The 12,136-nt window shown below is 44.7% G+C and overlaps 1 long non-coding RNA gene across 4 annotated transcripts in view; it reads right to left on the bottom strand.

Moving 5' to 3' along the window:
* LOC103010026 (uncharacterized) overlaps positions 1-12,136 on the bottom strand; it is a 389,852-nt gene that overhangs the window by 244,454 nt on the left and 133,262 nt on the right. The gene's annotated exons all lie outside the window — the stretch shown is intronic.

The following is a 12,136-nucleotide window of genomic DNA, read 5'->3' as shown; positions in this document are numbered from 1 at the left end:
TAGGCCCATGAGCCACAACTACTGAGCCTGCGCGTCTGGAGCCTGTGCTCCGCAACGAGAGAGGCCACGATAGTGAGAGGCCCACGCACGGCGATGAGGAGTGGCCCCCACTTGCCGCAACTAGAGAAAGCCCTCACACAGAAACGAAGACCCAACACAGCCAAAAATAAATAAATAAATAAATAATTAAAAAAAAAAATAATAAAGTCTATTAAAACACCAAACAAACAAGAATGGGTGTGTGTATTACTGCTGGCTGTGGTGCAACCGATTCTGACAAGTGAGAAAACTTTGGCAGGAACAGAGGACCATCCGGCGAGGCCTTTGCAGGTTTGAGCACAGAGAGCACAGCCCAAGGAGGAAAGACCGTGACAGCAGCCTACAAGGCGGGGAGTATAAACTTGGAGAAACGGGCAAGGACTGAACGGAATGTCCCCCAGATTGTTCATGATCCTTTAAACGAGCGTTATTTCCAGACACCAATTAAACATAAATTTATTCCCCCCAGTGTCTGATTTGTACTTAATCTTCGCCTTCCCTTGCTCACGGACCTGGATCTGGGCACACAGCAGCCCAAGGGCAAGGGCAGCAGAGTGGCCTCGGGCGGGAAGACCTACCCCTGCGCTCTCTCCACCAGGTGCTCGACAACTCACATCGGAAGCCGGACACTTGACCTTCACCTGATAGCTTACGTTTGTGGTGCCGAGGAAAAAATCACAAAACAGGAAAACATCAACAATGCAGAATGTACACAGAGGTGGGGTGAAGGACAGACAGATCACAGTAAAGGCACGTGATTCACCAGGCATAACAGCGAGGCCTGCGGAGAGCACGTGGGGACTGCAATTGGCATTTTTGTCCGGTTTGTTTAATGAAGGAAGAAACGGACTGAACTGGTATCCACACGGGGCCTGTCTCCGGAACTTCTCACATCTCTTTGTTACTGAAAAATTAAAGGAAAAGGAAGTCTTGGGAATCTTTAGATTTACCAGTAAGGAAGTTCCCGAGAACCGAGGAAAACGTCTGTCTTCAACATTCCCTTTGACTGTGACTTCTAAGAGAACACATGAAAGCGTGGCGGACAATCTGGGTCCCCCGTCAATCCACAGCTCACAACAGAAGTTTTCTCCGTAACGCGCTAGAATGTAATGACCGCATGTGGCAAAAGGAGATGAAGGCACGTCACTGCCTGGGGTTTAGTTATTTTGGAGAAAACCATAGGTTTTTGTACTTATGCCTTTGCTTTCACTTACAATCTCTTTAATGAACCCAGATGAGAAAAGTTCCCAGCCGGGATTTCAGGTCATTTGTTGTTATGCAAAAATCTGAAAGCTGAAAGATAACTTTTAGTCACAACGGAGCAATGATGAGTTTAGGGGACAATTTTTTTCACCTAAATGTGAACCCAAATACATTTTTAAAGTATTTCAGGAAGAAAGGGCAAATATAACACAAAGCAGAATGTCAACTACGCAAGCATTCGTTTTAAAGATTTACATGGATGCATCTTGCACTACATTGGTATTTTCTCATTGCTCTTTTGAGTTCTTTGTTTTATTTAGTTATAGATTGCAAATGCTAATGAGAAATTCACAAAAATAAGGCTTTAAACAGATAGGAAATCAAGGTGGATGGTGTATTCATCAAAAAGAACAGCACAATAATAAATACATGACTGCAGAAGCCTGCAGATGAGCCCTGATTAAGGGGACCTTGAGGATGGCAACCCTGTGTCTGTACTTCAGCTTTCGGCTGGCCGCGGTCTTCCTCACCTATATTCCCATTTGATGCTGCTCAGGTCCCTGGTCCCTGCAGCTCCAGGCCAGCCCTCTCCCCGGGCACCTTCACAGAGAAGTGATTCCCGGGCTCTGGGCCCAGGCTTCCTCTCCCTGGTCAGATTCCTCAGGGGTTGATGGAGAGAAGCAGGAAGCAGCGGAGACCCAGCCACAGTGCTTCCCCCCTCCTGCTCCCCGGACAGCCCTGCAGCCCTGGCCATCCCACCTCCTCCCACTGTGAAACTGAGCTGGACTGGGACCAGCGAGAGATAGTCTGGCCTCCAGCACCACCCAATGCATCTTCAACAGAGAGCACAAGGACGGAAGAGGACACGACAGCAGTCTCTACAGCACAGCGGAAAGACAGCTCCACGCCCCTCGTGTCTGGAGCCTGGAGGAGAGAGCACCAACCATCAAACACGTCTGAGCCTGGAGGAGAGAGCACCAACCATCAAACACGTCTGAGCCTGGAGGAGAGAGCACCAACCATCAAACACACGTGGAGCCTGGAGGAGAGAGCACCGACCACCAAACACATGTGGAGCCTGGAGGAGAGAGCACCAACCATCAAACACATGTGGAGCCTGGAGGAGAGAGCACCGACCACCAAACACATGTGGAGCCTGGAGGAGAGAGCACCAACCATCAAACACATGTGGAGCCTGGAGGAGGGAGCACCAACCATCAAACACATGTGGAGCCTGGAGGAGGGAGCACCAACCATCAAACACATGTGGAGCCTGGAGGAGAGAGCACCGACCACCAAACACATGTGGAGCCTGGAGGAGAGAGCACCAACCATCAAACACGTCTGGAAAGTGTTAACAGTCAGCTGCACCAGCCTCTCGCTGAGTTCCCTTTCACGACTAGTGTCCCGCCTCAAAATTAAATAAGATCACCTGACCGTGTTCTCTTGTCAATGTTCTGTCCGTAGCTTCACTGCAACTGTTTTATTTATCAGGGGTTAAGGTCAAGGGGACCCAGCAGAGCCGTTCTTTTTATGGGTTTGGAAATGCGACGCACATCTGAGTAGATATACATTTTCCCTGATTCTTTCTATTTCGATTCCTTATACTCATCCCCTGCCCCACCCCATCCACCAAACTCAGAAGCAATGACTGGAGAAGAACCCGTGGACAGTTCGCTTAGGAAGGGTGTGCAGTGGGACTCCTTCCTCACCGCAAGCCCTAGCCGTAACTCAGGGAATACTGGAACACAGTCTCATGATGGACGGAGAAACAGCTTACAGTACATTGCAGCTGAACCTTGGGAAAAGCCACATGATTTGGACAAATTATGCATGTTTCATTTTTGCTAGGCTACAAGCTTACTTCATTATTTTACCACTAGGGTAGTTCAATGTGATAACAACAGTACAAAGACTGCTGTTCATTCTCTTACCATCTTTAAAAGGCTGGAAATTGCATCAATAATCACAGATTAGAAGATGTTATCAGATTGGGATTGACATATATACACTAATATGTATAAAATGGATAACTAATAAGAACCTGCTGCATAAAAAAATAAATTAAATAAAATTTTTAAATTAAAAAAGAAAAGATGTTATCGATTTTCTGAGCCAAGTAGATGGAATTAATTGCTTAACAAGCAAAACAAATCAAGAAAAAAGCACAGCATTTCCATCATTACAGATTTTGAAGCAAGGTATGTAAATATTGAAAAATCATTGTAAAAATTTTTTCTTAATTTTGTATAAATGGTGACAAAATATTCCAAAATAATGTTATTTCAACATTAGTCTATGTCATACACATTATTATGGTCCCCAAATCAGGTATTATTTCTACTTGTTATTTCTGTAACTGCTTGTTTTCAAGCAGATTTATCTCTTTCAGTCTCAGTATCTTTATCTATAAAATTGGGAAGCATTATGATAATAATTATTATTATTTACCCCCTAGATTACTATCTCAATGACAGCACTAAAACAGTAACATTGTTTCAGGAGTCTGTTTAGCAGGGGTGCAAAAATGTATGCCTCTATTCTGCTTTTTCTTTCTTTTGTCCAACTTCCCTGAAGTTAATCTTCAAAACATTTCTGCAATGTTTTTGTTGATTTCTGCTTTTTTGCAGAAGTATTGCTTTGATTGCTTTACTGCCAAAAACAACCGAAAAAGCACTTTTACCTGTAGTGGGAAGTTTGTGAAATTACTTGCTGCTGCTGTCTTCCATCAAAGATACTTGGTCAAAAAGATAATATTTTGGCAACATCCTCTGGCTGGAAATTAACAAAAAGACTGACCTCTCTCCTGGGGCAGAAATATACACGTTAAGAAAGCCAAGCCACCAATGAGTTTTCTCAACAAAAGTGTTCGGAGAAGGAGAGAAAAACGAATCTTCAGCCTGAATTTTAGGATAGTGTTTCGAGAAGGACCCACTGGAAATTCGAGAGACTTCTGAGAAGCAGAGAAAACTTCATACTCGGCTCCAACTCCCTGAGAAAGCTTTTGAAGATGCCTTGGCTTTGGTGAGGTGCAGGCCTGGTAAAGAAGGCGTCTCCCGGGCTGGCCAGCTCCAGGCCCGTCCACGCAGCTCCATAAACCCCCAGCGGGACGTTGTTGGGAGTCTGTATTCTCCCCAAACCAACAAAACCAAGGTGTTCTCAGTCACCACAGCGTTCTTTCTGGGCAGAGAATACCAAAGTTTTCTTCTTCTTGATGTTTTTTTCCCCCATTTTTTACAGACAGAATCACTAAAGATTCCAAAAGAAGCATGCAAAACACAAAGCATGGCTCGATGGGATCAGTGTGCACGTACAAGATAAGCACAAGGAGCCGGGTTAACCAAGGATGCCCCCAGTCTCACCGATTTGCAAATTGCAAGTGCTGTTAGAGAAAAATGGCCCGGTTGTTAGGGCCTTCAATACCCATCATGAGTCATTAGACAAAACACCAGGATTCTGTACACTTTCGCAGAGGCATTACGGCTCTTTCCTGCCTGTGCATGACGCTCCAAACCACCTTGACCATTTCAAGCCATGTAGCTCCACCAAATGTGCAGAGCTTCCTTTCCTTGGCGATGCAATAAAAAATAGTTCATGATGCTGAAAGATAAGGCTTATCTACTGGAGAAAAATCTAACTATGCTAAAGCGCCAGGATTTTCCAATCATTCCTTCTATCGGAGGAAAGATGAAGACGGGTTTTCTCCTGCCTACGTGGGCATCGTGCCTCCCCTGAAAGGACATTCCCATCAAGTGGGAGGGTGGATACTCAGGAACGAAACCCGGGGGCAGGGGTACTTTTCTCAAGTCCCACCAACGAAGAACTAGTCTCCATATCCTGCTGCTGCTGAAGCAGTTACTTGAGAACATGAGGTTATCGGCAGAGTCGCACCGAATTTGCTTAGATTCAGAAATCCCTTAATAGAATAATTTAAGTTTAATTTTTAAGGTGTTATTTCAACAAACAAATTTCAAAGTTATAGGGAGAAAAATTCTGATTCCAACCTGAGCTGCGTACACCAATTTGCGTCATTCTCTTTTCGAGACTGCACTGAAATAACAGCCCAGGTGGTCAATACAAATAAATAAACCCATGACAATCAAAAGGCCAGAATGGGAGAGGTCGCCAACAGGCAGGAGATTTCAGCAAATTCTGGAAACAGGTAAAACGCATGGGAGAGGGCTGACAGATGAGACAGACAGGGAGAGGCGTGGGGCAGGAACCTCCGGATCCTCGGGGCCCAGAGACCCTGCGCAGTGCCGGGGGCAGGAGCGCAGGAGGGAGCCGGAAACACAGAGGCTCAGGAAGCCCCTCTGTGGATGCGGACACACAGTCAATCGGTAGCTGCCACCCCTACAAGGACACCAGCTGCTAAGAGGAAAGCACCATATATATAATTCTTAAAGAAACTGAACAAACTGACAGAAGAAAAAGGATGGATTCTGTGTGGAGCTGAACTCAAGAGAAGCCGTTCCCATTCTAGTATTCTGGGAGGAGAAATCTGTCGTTTTCCCACCCGACTGTCCAAACTATAATTCCCACCAAGGGGAAATTTTGTAAGAAAACAGACCTACCTACAGGAGCGCAGAGGAAGCTCAGACCATCTACCCAATGTCTTCAAGTATGAACAGACAACCAAGGAGTACAAGGCAGAAGAGGTTAGTCAGGACCATGACAAAGAAAGACCAAGAGAAAAAGAAGGAAAACTAATCCCAGAAGAAACAGGGAAGTTCAAAGAACTAAGGAAAAAGGAAAAAGTAACAAAACAGATTATGATGAATACGCTCAGAGATCTTTCAGGAAATATCAGTATATATATTTCTTTAAACAACAGGAAGGAGACTGAAAGCCCTGCCTTTCTTGTTAGTCTGTTCCCGACCCCTTTGAGCCCTGCGTGGATCCTAAGATGAGACCCCCCTCGATAAAGGCAGGACCTGCCATCCCTGCTGTAGGGCCTGGGTGGGTTCCCAAACGTCCGTCAGGCACCAGGAAGTCCCTTCCCAGCTTTGTAGCTTTCAGTGCTGCTGTTTAGTAAAAATAGGGCAGGGGCTTGTATTTCTCAAAACACATCAAACTTCAACGTGTAAAATTTCTATATTTAATTTAAATATGCCACATTTAAAAAAAAAAAGGGCAGGGGGTTTGAGAGTCTGGTGGTTCAGTGGGCGTCTTGCTACACAGGAGGAAAGTAACGCTGATTCATCAGCAGAATGTCCCCCAAATTAGAGGTGATGCCCCAGGCTTTTTGAGGTTATTGATCATCGTGAAGCTACACCTTGACTTTGCCAGCGTGGGCCTCACTGCTCACACCTGCTAGAGCCAGAGACGGAGTCCCAGGAAAGGGAGTTAGAGCCTGAAAGAGCCTTTTTCCTGCCCAGACCCTACACTTCCTCACATGCCTCCGGCAAAACAAACAAAACGAAAGCATGTAATTTTATGCATTACGATTCCTGTGCTTCTATATGCAAATAGGATTGGAGTAACAGTATGAGAAAGTGGTTGACTAGCTCTGTTTATCTTTCAATTTTACCCTCTGTTTTGTGTATTAATATTGAAGGGCGTCCTTTCAGAAACCTACAAACTCCTAATTCAGATTTTTTTCAGATCTATTTTAATTCAAGTAGCTTCCTGATTAAGTTGAACTATGTGATTCTTCATTTGCTTTCTTTTCAGGAAAAAATACCGTATCTTTAGCTAAAGACACAATAAACGTGTTAATATGAGGCATTAGAGGACATGAAGTAGATTATCCTCATCTGATAGAAGACAAAACAAAAGGAGGCTGTCCAAGTGTTCCCTTGGTGTCCACTGTTACTTAATGAAGCGTTATTAAGACAGAACCTTCATCAGAAAAGTGCACACATCCTGACTTTCCCCAGAGTGAAGGCAGCTATGTAGCGACCATCCAGGAAGAGCAAAAAAAGACAAAGGCTTGCTAGGCCTGCAGAAGCCCCCGCAGCCCCAATCCCTCCCTCTCTCCAAAGGTAACCGCTGACTTCTCAATACTATGTCTAGTGCTGCTATCTGTTTTTGAACTTCTAAAAACAAAATCAAAGTATGCCCTTTTCAGTGTCTGGATTCGTTTTTCTCAAAATGTTTCTGAGATTCATATGTGTTGTATAGCATTCTACTGTATGGATCTACAACAACTGATTTCTCGTTCATTGTTGGATGCTTGGATAGTGTCCAGGGTGCAGCTATTATAAATGACACTTCCGTCCACACTGAAGAACCCGTCTTCTGGTCACATAGACGTGCATTTCTGTTGCGTCGATAACTAGACATGGAACTGAGAGGTCACGGAATGTGTGTGTTCAATCGTAGAAGTTTCTGAGCCATACGTTTTCGAGGTGGTTTCACCTCACTTGTGAAGTGCTGTTCGCCTCTGTTGCCCTATTTCCATTGAGTTATCCATCTTTTCTCCATTGATTTCAAACCACAGAATGTCTTGAGTAACTCCATTTTATGGTACAAAGGTGCAGACTCTGCTTCTTAGGCTGACAACAAAATGTCCCGATCTCCAGGACAGCCGCTGTGTTGTATAAACAGAATATGCAAAGCGGAAGTAAAGGATGTCTAAAGAGTCAACACTCACAGTCTCTCTAATTTCAGAAGGTAACCAAAGTCTCTGGCTGGGGTGTTTCTATTTGGCTGACATGAAGATACTTGGGAGGCACGAAATCAAATTGGTTATCCCCTGGCCTGGTGAGTGAGATAGAAAGGTCTGAGGAATTAGCTGTAGCTTCAGCTGACGTTCAGCTCTGAGGGATTTCACATCTCTCCTGCTCGTCGCAGTCCTGGGTCTAAAAACCTGACGTTCGGACCGGAACTGGAAGAGGTAACTTGATGTGGTCCTTTTCTCAGGTGGAGCTCCTGAACGGAAAGATGCTGGGTAGGCGGGGGGGGGGGGGGGGGGGGGTTCACTTCTACTCCTTAAAACTTTTCAAGTGAAGCCAGACTAATAACTGAGATTGGAGTCATAACATGACACATTGCAAGTGACCACATGCTCATTGACATTTCAGAACAGAGAGAATTTTCCTGTCTAGAGAAGACAGAGAATGACGTATCTGATGTACTATGATGATTATTTGAAATGAATTAACTATACTGCTGGAGGAGATAGGAGAAGTAACGTGTCCTGTTTTCATCCCTTTAGAATGAGACCCTTTCAGCCCTCAGTGTCCCGCTGCAATTCATCCAGTAGGAGTTTCCAAAGCTGCCATTTCAGAAAGGCTTCTCTTGAAGTCAGAGCAGCACAGCTGAAGACGGAAGGTGTGCGTTTCCCTCAGAAATCCTGTGATGGAATGGAGAAGCCTGCCTTCAAAGCAGAGGGGCGAGCAAAGCAAATCTTAGATCCACTGGTGAGGCTTCAGACTCCGCTACGAAATTTCACCATCCACCCTGTGCCTCACTTCTGAACACGGATTTTTCAAACCATCAAAATGACACCGACAGAGATCCCCAGCAGTCCGCAGGGGGCCACCTGCAGAAAGCGCCCCAAACACAAAAGGCACCATGGAAAGGAGCAAACCAAGTCTCACACCGCTTCGTGCTCCTATAGAGGACGTGGCAAGTCACGCCTGACTTCTCAGCAGGAAGCTCTGGGACTGGAAGTGAGGACACACGAAAAGAGAAGCTTTATGTTTACATGTTTACATAAAATCTGTTTATTTAATCACAATGAGAAATATTTTTGAAAGAAGAAAATAAAAACATTAAAGGGAAAGAAACACCTCTACTTTACTCATAGGCTTCTTTCCTATAAAATCATTATTACAGGACCAGCACTTCAGACACTTAACACAAAAGCATAATAATTACAGTAGAACGAAAGGATGTCGTTGGAAAGGAACAATTTCCAACTGGTTTAGATTGGAGCCTAAAGTCAGAGCTGCACCCTCTGAAATTTGGCATCATGGCTGGTGGTCACAAGCGTTCTTCCCAAGGCGTCCACCTGTTACAAAACCTACAACGGGGACACTGTGTAAGACGCCGCAGTGATTGCTTTAGTATTTGCAGAAGACAACTTTGTAACTTCACACACACACTCACATGAATGCACACTCACACATACAGACACAGGCCTCTACAAAATCCCAACCTCCCTGATGGGTCCAGCACGTAAATGAAGAAGAGCCAGGAGGAGCTGCCGAAGCAGAAGCCGAGACGGGGTGGGCGCTGGGGGACGACGGGGGGCAGAAGCAGGGGGAGAGGGCCATCAGCGACCCCGGCGAAGGGCACTTTGGAAAGGGCTCCATGGCAGGGCGTTTCTTCCCGGTGAAATGCACGGCATCGCTGGGCCCCAGGCTCACTCAGGTGAGTGCAAATAGACACTTTACGGTGCATATGAATGTGCTGATTAGGGCTCCAAGTTCAGCACGAACTAAATAATAATAGTAGTAACAACACCAAACATGTACTGTTCTGAGTGCTTTACATGCATTTAGTCATTCTTCATCCTCACAACTACTCTGCGAGGTGGGTCCTATGAATACGCGCATTATTTAAATGGGGAAACTATGGTACAGAGAGGTTAGGTAACTTGCTCAATTTCGCACAGCACGGAAATGCTGGGACCAGAGCTCAGTTCAGGCAGAGCCCAGAGGCCTGCGTGGTGGCACAGGGGTGGCCTCAGCGGACAGGAGAGCAGGCAGCTGAGCAGGTGAACGATGACCTAACAAGGCCGGAGCAAGGCCTTCCTCAGGCATGGAAGCCACGCTCCACGTGGAGGAGTCGGGGGCCCGAGGCCATGGAGCTAATCCTAGTAACTCCAAGCCACAAACAAGGAGCCCTGCTCACAGCCATCCCTGCCCCCGGAGGCTGCCCCCTCCCCATCAGGGCCAGCCCTGTGGGAGGGAAGGGGTAGGTCTCTTCCCTGAAGAGAGGACCACCTTCCGGGCCTGGAAAGCCCAGTGGGCCCTCAGCAAAGAGGCATAGCCAGGTCTGCCCTTCGGCCACCTAATGCAGCTTCCAGATTTTAAAAGTGAATATTCTGGTTTATGAATGACCTAGGCCCTTCTTTTCCTCTTTCCCACTTTTTAAGCTTCTTTTGAACAATTCCTTTATTAGAATTTCCCCCATAAATAAAACTGGAGTTTAGCGCAAGCATCTGTCATTAGCACGATTTGGCCATCATCGATCAGACATGCACCTGTGTGGTTTGCACAGGTACCTGGGTACCTGGACAGAAGGTAACAAAATCAAGAGAGCTTTCTGTTGGGAGGGTGTCTTACACACCGACACACCAAGTAAAATCAGGGCCAGAGACAACGGAAGGGTTAAAATAGCACACAGCATTATACTCAACATCATACCGTGACATTAAGGACAAATCATACGGTTATATTTCTCATCAACAGAATTCGTGATTTGTATTCCACAGTAATTAAAAGAATTGACAAATATTGATTTTTACATTTAAATATTTTATACTAGCAATTTATACTAAGTCCTTCACAAGGAATGCATAATTTCTTCCAGCACAGACCTACTGAGGACCTGCTAATCACAGCCTGTTTATTTCCTCCAATGCTTCCCTGGAATAAATCTCCCCAATTCTAGACTCATCCAGGGATGCCCTGTAGGTCGAATGCTTTCTGCTGGACTTCAGTCTCATACATGGTAGGATAAGCCACTAGTATTTGAATTCACTACTAATGAATGTAGAAAATGCACAAAAGCAGATTTTGTTCCCAGCAGGGAAATAAGACAACCCAGAGAGTTCTATTTTATGATAGTGCAGACGTCTTTAAGCTGTTTGTCCACATGACTGGACAAATTTTCTAACAAAATTTTTCCCCCCCCAAAATTTTTGTATTACTTTAATTCAAAACAGTATGATATTTTAAATTAGGTTTGTTTGACATATGTCATGGCTTCAGCCCCATCAAATCAAGATGGATTTAGCTTTGATTTTCACTCCCTTCTCAATTTGATAACATTGCAAGTCTACCCTCTCCTATAACTTTATTTTTACTAGACTGTTGAAATTCCTGACATTTCCAGGCATCTATTACAAGTAGATAAATGTAAATGATCACCTGAAAGGATCTGAAATCTGTTTAAATCATTTCAAAGAATTTAGACATAAATGAATTAGTAGCTATTTCTTCATATGTTGAAAGCGGAAAGTTATCACCGTTGTCATTTCATGTTTATCCAAATACAACCTCTCCAGATAATTTCACCTACACCCATGGCTTTAGTTAGTATTTCTATGCAGCAGGCTTACAAACTACATCTCCAGATTTATCTCTAAGGTCTAGATTCATACGTGCAACAACTTCTTTTTTTTTTAATTTTTATTGGAGTATAGTTGCTTTACAATGTTGTGTTAGTTTCTACTGTACAGCAAAGTGAATCAGCTAGACATATACATATATCCCTTCTTTTTTGGCTTTCCTTCCCATTTAGGTCACCAGAGAGCACTGAGTAGAGTTCCCTGTGCTACACAGTAGGTTCTCATTAGTTATCTATTTTATACATAGTATCAGTAGTGTATATATGTCAATCCCAATCTCCCAATTCATCCCACCCCCCACCTTGGTGTCCATACGTTTGTTCTCTACGTCTGTGTCTCTATTTCTGCTTTGTAAATAAGTTCATCTGTACCATTTTTCTAGATTCCACATATATGCGTTACTATATGATATTTGTTTTTCTCTTTCTGACTTACCGCACTCTGTATGACAGGCTCTAGGTCCACCCATGTCTCTACAAACATCCAACAACCTCTTAAACATCCCCTGGATACCTACAAAGGCACCTCAAACCCAGGATGCCCGAAACCCAGTTCATAATCTTCCCCCACCGCACCTGCTCTGCTCAGCGTCACTGTCTCAAACAGCGGAACCCCTCATAGCAATGTGTGCAGGGTGGCACTGCCACGTCT

This window comes from Balaenoptera acutorostrata, chromosome 17, assembly GCF_949987535.1.
Source record: "Balaenoptera acutorostrata chromosome 17, mBalAcu1.1, whole genome shotgun sequence".
Taxonomy (NCBI): Eukaryota; Metazoa; Chordata; class Mammalia; order Artiodactyla; family Balaenopteridae; genus Balaenoptera; species Balaenoptera acutorostrata.
This window is presented reverse-complemented; position numbering and strand designations above follow the sequence as displayed.